A 9,662-nucleotide genomic window follows, 5' to 3' on the forward strand; every position below is an offset into this window, starting at 1 on the left:
TTGACAGTCGCCATTTGTTGGACACGAAAGCTGTGATTGGATCGAAGACCATGTGAAATGCTGACGTTGCACTCACGTCTATCCACGCCAATCACTGACACGGTGCTTGTTTCCAACGCGTACTCGGAATCCGCTTTTAAGAAATGGCGGCCTTGGATATGCACACACTTCTGAAAAGGGGTTTGTTGTATGGGCCAAAGGTAATTAATGGGGAATACGATGCTCCAAGTCTTTCCGCCTAATGCACTCAAAATGTTGAGCAGAATGTTAGAGATGCAGGTTTAAACTTTCTACAAAGAGATGTCGCCTTAGATATGTTTTTCAAGACACTAAAACTTGGGTCTTACACCACTGCTGAAGTGATGCAACACCAAAAAAGAATAATTTGTGGCGATGGTGCTGAAAGAGAGATCTTATTTGAGCAACATTTATCGAGATCTAGATGGTCAATGACAAATTGTCAAGGCCTTTTCATCTTGAAGACATTGTGCAAGCATAGAAATGCCTTCTTTCCAGAGGTATCTCTTATAAAGCAAAAGCTTACCAAATCAACTTACCATTTCGCATTCTAGGAAGTTTAGCAGCTGATATGGCTCCACCTCAGCGGGCTCTTTAGCAGCTGCCTCAGCGGATGCAGGTCCGACTGTACCAGCTGCTCCATCTAAGGTTGCAGGTATTGCAGCTGCACCACCGAAGGCTGCATCTGTGTTGCACATGCTCTGCATCACAGGAGCTGGTGCTGCTGCCACTTATTTTGTGAAAAATATAAAAAATATATGACATGAGTCAGAACAATGTGCAGGACTGTCACATGATGTGTGTAATGCTATAATAAAAGCTGAGAGTGGGAGTGGGGTCAACCAACCACCCACCAGCTTGGAGCAATGCGGCTGCACTCCTGCCCCTGTGTATACATGGAGAGCAGTGCCACATAACACAAGGCTGATTGCAGTTTGGTCCAGCCCATACGCAGCTTCTATGACACTGTCAGCCAAAAACCTAATAGTTATAGTAAGGGTCGTGGACATAACATTTATGATGCTTTAGCTTGTCAAAGAGAGTATGTTGAATGCATACCATGCTCCTGCAGTCAAGTATTCGAGGTTAGGAAATAGCACGGAATATTTTTCATAAATATCTACTGCAAAGCTTTGCAACTAAGGAGTGTTCTGAAGAGTTTTACAGATTATAGCTTCTTGACTACACGGCTTGATAGACCGAGTAAAATGTTTTTGGGCATAAGTGAGGCAGAGATGTACAAGAATCGATGCAAAAAGTCCGCAGTACGTGGAGACCAGAGTTCGGAACAGGTGTGACAGCATTTGGCACGACAAATATGCCAATGTCATTATTTATTTTCGCAACATTAAAATGACTCTGAAAATGCGACCAGCTATGGGGTGTATTCACGCAAGTCTTGTGAGTGTTGAATTGTAGGTACAGCTCCTGGTTGTGTCCTTGTGCGATATATGACAAAATATTATAGATATTAATACTGGAAACTTCTCTGAAAACCAATCGGCACGGTGGCGAAGGACGTGAGAGGCACTGTTTACCACTCTTGCCGTTCATTTGTGTTTGTGTGTTGTTACTTATGCCCAAGTCCCACTAGAGCGACAAACAGAAACAGACGACACCGACAAGCCTTCAACACATGCGGTATCCTCGCGATGGTATACCTTTCGCAGGCGTTTATAGTCGTTCGGTGCTCGTGAAGTGACCCCGGGTGATTGTAAGCCTGCCGAAGATACCCTCGCGTGCGTAATACTTGTATCCGAGTGTAGTCTCTTTTATTCTATGCACAAGCCTGTGAAATCGCGACAGAGACTCTGGTTTGAGGCTCGTCGCTGTCGTTTGTTTCTGTATTGTCGCTCTAGTGGGACTAGGGGCTAACAAGCGCACCAATGGGAAGGCTTTAGCCATTATTGGGAACACTAAATAAAGAAATACAAAAAAATACAACACCCAGCAACACTGCATGCAAGTAGTGATGCACTTCTGTTGTCAACTCTGCATTCCGCTTACGAATGAAACGTGCGATTTCCCTAGAGGCTTTCATTCCAGGCGAGTGGCATCAGAATTGCTGAAGGCCAGCCCATAAACACAGTCTATGTTAGAACAATCCCAGCAGCAATAAGTTGCTATTGTATTGCCCAATATATAGAGCGCCTTACCATAAACAGCCTTGGCAGTCTCCCATGAAGCCTGGACTTCAGCAGAGGAGACTGTCATCCTGTGTCGTCCTAGGACACTCACATCGGGATGGTGAAAGTGAATGCCAACTTCTGCTTATCAAGGGCTGCAGTAAGTATAAAGATGAAAACAGAGTACAATATACAATAAAAAATATTGTGGACCAACTTGAAAAAAGTGCACAAAAAAAAAGAGACAAGGACAAAAGGACAGGAACACGTAGAACACAGACAGGTGCACACTAGCAACTCAATCCATTAAAAACAAAAGAAAGAAGAGAGCATCAGAGAAATCAAAAAGGCTGTGCTCGGAGAACTGAGCTTCAGGAACCGTGGCGCGAGGCAAAGATGCCAGGTAGATTGTTTTACAGAAGTTCTAGAATTAACAACATCCTTTCCATGTAGTAAAGTGGTGAGTTCATTCTAACTGAACACATTAAAAAATAGTACACAAAAAACAAGGAATAAAGGGTCGAGGAATACATACACTACATACAACTGCAGACTCCCAAGTCACATAAATTATAGCAAAAATAAAAAAAAAGAATGCGGAAGGAGTTTTAGCAAAAGTCTAAACAGGTCCAAGTGGAACGTGTTAATTCAATCATAGCCACAAGGCTAAAAACAATTTCCTTGTTAGCTCAAGTAACAGACGAATGTGCAGACACATTGGTTGCCCATACTATGAATAATAAACGCCTAAAATAATCCTCTTTTATGTTTTTCATAGTATATGCCAATTATCCACGTTTTTTTCTAGGGATGACATACACGAGCAGTGTAAACAGTGGATAGATAGCTGACAGTCCATCGTGAATTTTAGATAGAAATTGAGCTGTTTTGATGTATTAGCCATCGATCTGTTACCTTAAACGACGAGAAAATTATGGTTTTAAAATCTGCACTTGCGAATGGGTAAATCAGCGCGTTCCCACTTGGGCCTCTGCTCGAGCTCCTTCCGCATTCTTTATTTCCTTCTTCTCTGTTTATGCGAGTTGAGTCTGCGCTTGCATGTGGTCTATGTGTTACCCTCCTTGTCTCTATGACTTTTTGTGAACTAATTTTCAAGGTGTTCAATTAGCCCCAGCTCATCCCCTTACTACCAAAAACAATTACAACCTACACCATCCGCTAAAGGCAGTACCAAAGAGAAAAAAACAGGAATTGGGTGAGGTATGAACACTATATACTTACACTGAACAAAATATACCTCCCATAAATTGGCGCGACACAGTTCAAAATAAGGACACGCTTGTAGAAGCGGTGTCAAAAAGTTTTTCGCGGGCACAAATTTTTGCGATCGGGAGTGGCATGCTATGCATTAATCACCGTGGGGTGATTTTACCGCGGCACCAATTTTTGGCAATTCTTTTCCGGTTATACATCGAGAAAATGAAGTCGTTTGCAGGCGACTGGGCGGCGGAAGCTACGGGCCTGCTCGATCAATCAATCGCTGACTTTTGCCTGGTCCAGCTCTCCGGACGCAAATACGCACACAGAATCCACCTGTGGTGTCAAACCTAGAGCTTCGGCAATGGAGGGGCACCGCGCTCTTCCAGACATTCTAGTTTACCAGTAAACAGTACGGTGGAGGGAGGCAATCAAACCAACCCCCCCTCCCTTTATTTTTCCGTCTTAGCATGCCTGCCTGCCCGCCCGCCCGCCCGCCCCCATGTCCCGAAAATTTCCGCCGCTACTGATGGACCTGGAGCGAGTATGCAGCCTAAGCGCTCATCTGTGACCGCTAATTGGTGCGAGGATGGAGTGCTCTGCATCGGGGAAAAAAAGAAGAAACACAGCCTGGCATAACACCATTCGCGCACAATTAGTAACAACGATACAAGCAAGTGATCTAGAGACAATAACAAGCATTATGAAGGGAGGAAAGAATAATCTAGCCCTAACGAACAAAGAAAGGAACTTACTTTGGAACGACCGTGCCACGACCTCGGCTGTTGAGCAGATTCGACGTAGTTGCACGGCTCACAGTAGCTTCCTTCTTTTTCAGACACATTTGAAACTAAGGTGCACTCCACGCATCACGAATAATCGGTAAATTTACTTTATGACGGAGATTTGAAACACACACGGACAACGCGACCGGCAAAACGTGCAAAATAAGATTGTGGATTATATTGGATCGCATTCGTTGGCTATTATGGATGCCTAGCGACTTTACCGAGGCTATGTTCGCGTATCTTCAACACGCTTGCAATAAAACGATCAGCAAAGCGCTTTAAAACGATTAGAAGACACAGTAATATTAAATTATTGAGCATGTCAACATCACCACAATGTTAGAAATACAATCCTGAACAGGTAGCAAAAAATTAAATACGAGACTAGCCACACAATGTTTAAAAACGAATTCAGCAGACATATAAGTTGCAAAAAAAACCGCTCCAACGGATGGGGCGCGTGGCCTATCTTGTTAGCGCGCTATGCTTGTGATCGTATGGTCGATGGTTCGAATCCCAGAAAATGAATATGTTTTAATTGTTTTATTATTATGTTTTTTTTTTTGTCTTTATTGATTTAAATATTTGCTATGTTTTTTTTTGCGGTCGCCGGCCCCCTACTTTCGGGTAAAAATCACTGAAAATGTAAAAATAGGAAGTGCGAGCCCAAGTTTGAATTTTGATACAAGCACAAGCCGTGGCCCTCTTGTTTTGCCGAGATAATTCGCTCCCTCCGTGCTAATAGGTGGGTCAGTGTAATAGGCAGGCGCCGCAAATCCTTTCAACGAAGTAAGGAAGGTAATAATAATGGGAATATTGAGAGAAAAATGGGAAAATGCGTAAGTGGTCAAACTAGCTGCCACAGTGAGGCAGCCAAAGTTTGACTGAAGGCGGTCATCTTTACCCACTATTCAAACGAAAATACCGCTACTTTAAGGCAGTTATTTACCTAAGCTCATAGCGCGCTACGTATTAAGCACATTTCTAAATTTTCTGAATACCGGAAAGTAGTACTTAATTTTGTTCTGGTACATCCTGGTTTCACTTATCGGGGTTGCACTCCGCAGTTTTACTTCTTTATTAGGCCTAGAGATGTTTTTATTTCTGACATCCAAGAACAGTGCGGATACTTAAACTAGCTAGCAGAAACGGTATCGTTCGGTTTTATAACATTTGTTTCGTAGCGTCAAGGGGTCACATTCACAAACCCGGCAGGGCAGACATCCACAGCGCATTGGTGTTTCTCGTTTTTTTCTGCTAAAAAAAAAGAAAAAAAAGGAAGGTTTTTTTTTTTTTATATTCCCGTTTTTCTGGTGCGGTATGTCTATAACACAAGCTATCGGGATTCGGGCGACAGATCGTCTGGCTATGTGAACATTTGAAATATTTCTGTTAGATGATCGTAACTAAGACATTTGATTCCTGCCTGAATCAGCATATTTTCACACTCAATTAAAATTACTAATAACATGGTCTGAGGAGATTTACGTACCTTTCGTGGCGTCGTGAGCAATAAATACAATTACTTTTTCTGGTTTCTGGAGAGTAATGTTTATTATTGTTTTAGAAGCTCAAAGCGGGTGCTCAATCCTGCCATGTGTTTTTTTTTTTTTTTTCATTCGGAGGCTCCGCTACAGTGGCGTCACAAGGGGGGGGGGGGGGTGTCGCGGCCGGCTACCGCCCCGGGTGCCCCTAACCCTCGCGACGCCACTGATCCGCTATACCGTTTTTATTTTTTATCCGAGTCAAAGACGTGCGTATACCACCGGACGTTGAGTATAGTGCATCAAATTAAACTAGATTCCTGAAAAAATATCATTCGGCGTTGTAAAATTTATTTTTCGTGGCGTACGTGTTCAGATTCTCAATATCCTGAATGTGCTTTCCTCGCCGCGTTTTTTTTTTTTTTTTTTTTTTTTTCTCGTTTTTGCGGTAAAACACGTCAGCCTTGGCACGCTGGGATCAAATACGCCAGCGTCGGCAGTCATTTACGGAGGATTTATCAACGCAAACATTTCCCCTCGCTATTCATGCCATTCATGCCGCAGTTGGTCAGAATCTCAATGATGTGACTGCATAGTGAAAACGGCAAAAAAATAAAAATAAAACGATGTCGGTCAGCAAACGGAACTTCAATGGCAGGACTCGCCAGCGTGAAGAGCAAAGCGCAGATTCCAGAAAGTTACTGAACTTCCATGTAAATACTGGCCATCAAAGACAGCAAAATACCGATGCCGGCCAGTTACTGGAACCTCCATGAAAATACTGGCCAGCAAAGACAGCAAAAACACAATTCCGGCCAGTCACTGTAACCTCTGCTCAACTGACCAGTTCGTAAGACGAGACGCCAACGCCGGACGGGGCCGGTAGCTCAAGGGCGCCCGTGGCCGGGCGCCGCATCCTGTTACAGGACCGGCCGGCGTAGTCCCGATACCGACCGACGCGGTGTGCTACCTGGGTACATGCATTTTGCTCAGGAAAATCTGCTTGCTTTTTGTTTTTCAGTCTGTCTCCATATTTGTCTTTTTAAAACATGCTCCTCTTTTAGACTTAATCACTATTCTGCTGCAAGATGATTGCATTTGTTCATGTATACTCATCAGTGCACTAGCTTTTTTTCTTGTTTTGTTTGCGCTTCACTGGATATCTGTATAACAAACCAATAAGAGTCCAGATAAGTCATGTCCTGCATCTAATTTGTCTGTTGCCTATAAACATATAGATTTATTGCTCTGCATTTTGGCAATACGCTTTTTCGCTAGAATACAGAACTCATAAGTTCACAACACAGAACACGAAACTGACTTCGGAACAATGTTGACATAAAGTATTGATGCCTGTGCATTAGAAGCCCCATTTCGAAGAAAAGCCCGCGTGGTCGACGTCGTCGGCGTAGTGTTCTGCGCACTGGGATGAACGATGTAATTAAAAAAAAAAGACTTACAAAAAAGTTATATTTTGCATGATTTCTGTAGAATATATCTTGAGGGGCACATTCACAGGCTTCCCATAGGCGTCACACATGTCCCGTGTAGCTACACAGACCGCCCCCTAGCGTGTGGCATCCCTACAGCAGCCCGCACAATGTCGCACTTGTCCTATGGGATGCTAGGCTCTATCCCCACAGGCTGCAGGGTACCTACATCAACCCATAGAATTTCCCACATGTCCCATAAAAGCCAGGGTTTTATCCCCACAGACTCTGTGGGTCACCTAAAGAACCCCCACGGGCTGTGTGGGTTACCCAAAGAAGCCCCCACAGGCTGTGTGGGTTACCCAAAGGAGCACTTACAGGCTGTGTGGGTTACCCAAAGGACCCCACACAGTAACCCACATGTCCGATAGGCCCACAGGCCTGACCCCACAGAGATTTCAGGACACCCATACAACCCCATGGGTGCCCCATAGAGACCTCTAGGACCCCACACAAATTTTCTGTGGGTGCTCTGTGGGCATTTGGACCAGGGTTGTCAGACAGAGGTGTTGAGGTGAGTGAAGTCAATGCAGATCCTTACTTTTCCGGAAGGCTTCAGGTTTGGAACAATCCCAGCACACCGGTCGGTTGGACCTTTAGCTGGGCGAATAACGCCCAGATACACAATCTTTCTGAGTTCTTGAACGACAGCATGTCTCAGAGGGATCGGCACGCGACGTACGACGCTCAGCGAATAAGGCACAGCCGCCGGGTCTAGTCGGATAATGTACTCTCCTGGAAGTGTCCCAAGGACGCTGAAGAGTCGAGCAAAGCGCTTCTCGATGCGTTTGGTGCTGAAGAGAAACTTGACGAGTCCTAAGTTCTGTATGGCAGGCAGTCCAAGAAGGGCCTTGCGAAGTTGTTGCACGACGTAAACCTCCTGCCTTGTGGACTTGTCCTTCCATCTCATGACAGCGTCAAACTTCCCCAACACCTTCAGGAAATGTCCACTAGGCCCCAAAAGGACCTCTTCGGCTGAGTGCAGGCCAGAAGACGGTATTCCCGAAAATGTATGTGGGACCGCTGAGGCCTCTGCACCAGTGTCAATCTTCGCAGTCAGTGAAACGTTGTTCACGGTTATCGTCGCGAACTTGGCGTCTGGACGTCTACCGAACTCCCCGACGGCGCCGAGAAAAACCGTTGGTGTGATTCTGTTCCACTGAGGATATGCCTTTGGTTCCTGCAGACATCCTTTTGCAGACACGTGCACAATGACCCTTGGTCTTGCATCGAGCGCACTTCTCGGCTCGCGCAGGGCACTCAGAACGAGCGTGACGCAATCCTCCGCAATAACCGCACGTGGAGCTTGGTTGTTCTGCTTTTAAAGTTCGCTTCGAATTAAAAAAAGATGGAGCGCTGCGAGGCTTAGATGACGAGCCTTTCGCCACTGCGTTCAAGTCGGCGTCTTCAGTCTTGACAGGCTGTTGCGGTTCAGTCTCTCTCAACAACTGCTGCTGCTTGTGAACAGACTCTTTCTGTCGAGCCTTGGCAAGCGCGGAGGTTAGAGTGAGCGCAGCGTCTAACTGAAGAGCTTCCGAGAGCGACTTGTCTCGCAGCCCAAGAACGAAGCGGTCACGAATCAGGCGGTCACACAGGATTCCGTAGTCACATCGGTCCGCAATGTTGTAGAGCACGGTTACGTATTGGTCCACCGTTTCAGTGGGCCCCTGCTCCCGTCTGTTAAAACATGCAGACTCGTATACTACGTTCTTGACAGAATGACGTGACCGCCAAATCTCGCTCTCACGGTGCCGTACTTTCTGGCGTCGGCGTCAGATAACCCGAAGGTGTTGAAAATTTGCCTAGCCTGGCGACCCATGACGTAGAGAAGCGTTCGCACCTGGGTTTCCTCGTTCTGTGCCACCAGTCCGGTTGCGTGACAGAAATCGTCGAACTCGGCGGTCCACGCCGGTCACTCTGAAGCGTTCTTAAAGTGGAAGGGTACAGGCGGCCTGAGGGCGAGTGCGGTGGCGACGCTTGCCCGATCCATGACTCGGTGCGGTCCGCAACCGCAAGACGACGCCCGAAGCTTCAGAGGCGGCGGGGTCCCACTTCTGACACCAAATATTGGTGCTCGGTGGCAACCGAAAGAAATGCGACTCACTCCGTGTCACAGAAAACCGAAAAAGTATTGGTGCTTGGTGGCACCCGAAATAAATGCGACTGACTCCGTGTCACGGCAAACCAAAAAAAAAACTTTGGTGAGTGAGGAAGTGCGAGCGGAGACACTGACCTGTGCTGAGGTTCAGTCGTTCACTGTTGGAGCAGTGATGGCACTCCGAAGCAGCACTCTGCATCCAGTCAAAGAAGCCCAGGAGAAAGACAAAGTTAGCCATATGCTTCAGGAGTACTGCATAAACGGATGGCCATTCGTTTATGCAGTACCCCCTTACAAATTCTAGATCGAGCCTTTTTCCTACGGCACCACATCTATTCATTAATTCTTACAGATATGTCTGCTATCACCCATTAATACCGTATCATCCGTATATATTTAGAGCTACTGTACCTACTTAGTTTTTGGCCTCCCATGTAGAC

General features: G+C 45.8%; 1 pseudogene; it reads right to left on the reverse strand.

Annotated features, from left to right (window-relative positions):
• Window positions 1-6,994: 6,994 nt before the first annotated feature.
• On the reverse strand, window positions 6,995-8,830 carry LOC115311259 (annotated as a pseudogene).
• Between the last annotated feature and the right edge of the window lie 832 nt (window positions 8,831-9,662).

Source organism: Ixodes scapularis, unplaced genomic scaffold, assembly GCF_016920785.2.
Source record: "Ixodes scapularis isolate PalLabHiFi unplaced genomic scaffold, ASM1692078v2 ptg001212l_1___fragment_1__unscaffolded, whole genome shotgun sequence".
Lineage (NCBI taxonomy): Eukaryota > Metazoa > Arthropoda > Arachnida > Ixodida > Ixodidae > Ixodes > Ixodes scapularis.